Source organism: Suncus etruscus, chromosome 6 (assembly GCF_024139225.1).
Source record: "Suncus etruscus isolate mSunEtr1 chromosome 6, mSunEtr1.pri.cur, whole genome shotgun sequence".
Taxonomy (NCBI): Eukaryota; Metazoa; Chordata; class Mammalia; order Eulipotyphla; family Soricidae; genus Suncus; species Suncus etruscus.
In genome coordinates, this window is record NC_064853.1 from 81,388,641 (window position 1) to 81,390,358 (window position 1,718).

General features: G+C 34.7%; 1 non-coding gene across 1 annotated transcript; it reads left to right on the plus strand.

Annotated features, from left to right (window-relative positions):
- The first annotated feature begins 534 nt into the window (after positions 1-534).
- LOC126013076 (U6 spliceosomal RNA) lies at positions 535-641 on the plus strand. The gene has a single exon (XR_007497409.1). It is a non-coding gene; the product is annotated as a U6 spliceosomal RNA (small nuclear RNA).
- The last annotated feature ends 1,077 nt before the right edge of the window (positions 642-1,718 follow it).

A 1,718-nucleotide genomic window follows, 5' to 3' on the forward strand; every position in this document is an offset into this window, starting at 1 on the left:
ATATTTCCATATCTTTCTTATGGTCATGTCATTTTTATAGTATCTATTCTAGCCTGGATTTTTCTCACCCATTTCATCATTTTTGCAGAGCATAAATTTTCATCTTGATGTTAATTGATTAGTTTCCCCTTTCATGGACTATGTTTTTATTGTTCAGTCTAAAAATTCTTTAGTTAGATTTTAATCCTAAAGATTTTCTCCCATATTTTATTTCTCTAATGATTGGTTAGTGACATCGTCTAATATTTTTATTCAAGCCAGCGATCTATTTTGGATTAACTTTTGCATATTATTGAGGTATAGTTAAGGTCCTTATTTACATCTGTCAATGTTCAATTGTTACAGCACTGCTTTTCTGAAAAGACTCTGCTTTCTTCACTTCAGTTTTAAGTTTAAAAAATTCTAATCTTTCTTTTTTAAAAATAATTTTTATTGTAACCAAAGTAAATTATGAATCTTTCACAGTAATATTTAATGTAAATAGTGACAATGAATCAAAAATTCCAATCTTTCTATATCAAGAATCTTTAAATAGTGCTTGCTTCGGCAACACATATACTAAAATTGGAACAATACAGAGAAGATTAGCATGGACCCTGCACAAGGATGACACGTAAATTCGTGGTGTTTCATATTTTTTCTTTATAAAAGAGTGCTGCCTTGCTCCTTGTCTGCTTTAATGCCCAAGACAGCCAAGAAGACGCCATAGAACACAATCTCCAGGGCACAAACCCGGTAAGGGCCCCACCCAATAAGGTGGAGCCAGAGGAGCGCTTCGTTCCGCGGCTCTGCGCATCTTCTAACACAGGAACTCAGCTCCGCACATAGTAAAAACCACTATACAAGTGTTGCAATAAGGAAACAATGCATAGAAAATGCATAGAAACCACGCATAGAAAATGAAGATGACCTGAAAAGCTTCTCAGATAAGGAGTTTAGAGTATTAATATGGAGGATGCTCAAAGATCTCAAAGCAAGCATGGATAGGTCTGAACAGACCATAGTGACAGAACTTAAAAACTGAAATAAGATATCTGAAAAACTCAGATGAAATGAACACCTCAATGAGTAGCCTCTCCAAAGCAGTAACAGCAGCTGAGGATGAGGCCAGTGAGCCAGAGGATGAGATGCAGAACAACTCCATACAACAGAAGAGATTGGAAAAGAACCTTAAAGCAAATGATCAGACAATGAATAAACTACTTAAAAAATGTGAATAGATAAAAATACAAGTCGTTGATAAACTCAACAGAAACAACATAAGAATCATTGGAGTCCCAGAGACTCAGGAAGAGCATATTAAGAAGAGTTGGAACAAAAGTGATAAGAAGAGGAAGAAGAATAAAAAAACAAGGCAGAGGAAAAAAGCAAAGGAGGAAGAAGAGAAAAAAAGGAGGAAGAAGTGGAAGAGGAAGAAGACAAAGAGGAGGAAGAAGAGGGGAAAAGAAGAGAAGACATGGAAGACAAGAAAGAGGAAGAAGGAGGAAAACAAGGAAGAAAATGAAGACAAGGAGAAAGAAAAAGAAGAGGAAGAAGAGGAGGAGGAAGAAGAAGAGGAAGAAGAGGAGGAAGAAGAAGAGTAAGAGAAAAAGAGGAAAAAAAGAGAAAAAATGGACTGGAGATTTATTTTTAATTTCTTTTCTTATGACAGTGTCTTTGTAGTTGGGTTTCAGTTAAAAAATTTAAAAAATTACAAAAAAAAAAGAATCTTTAAATAT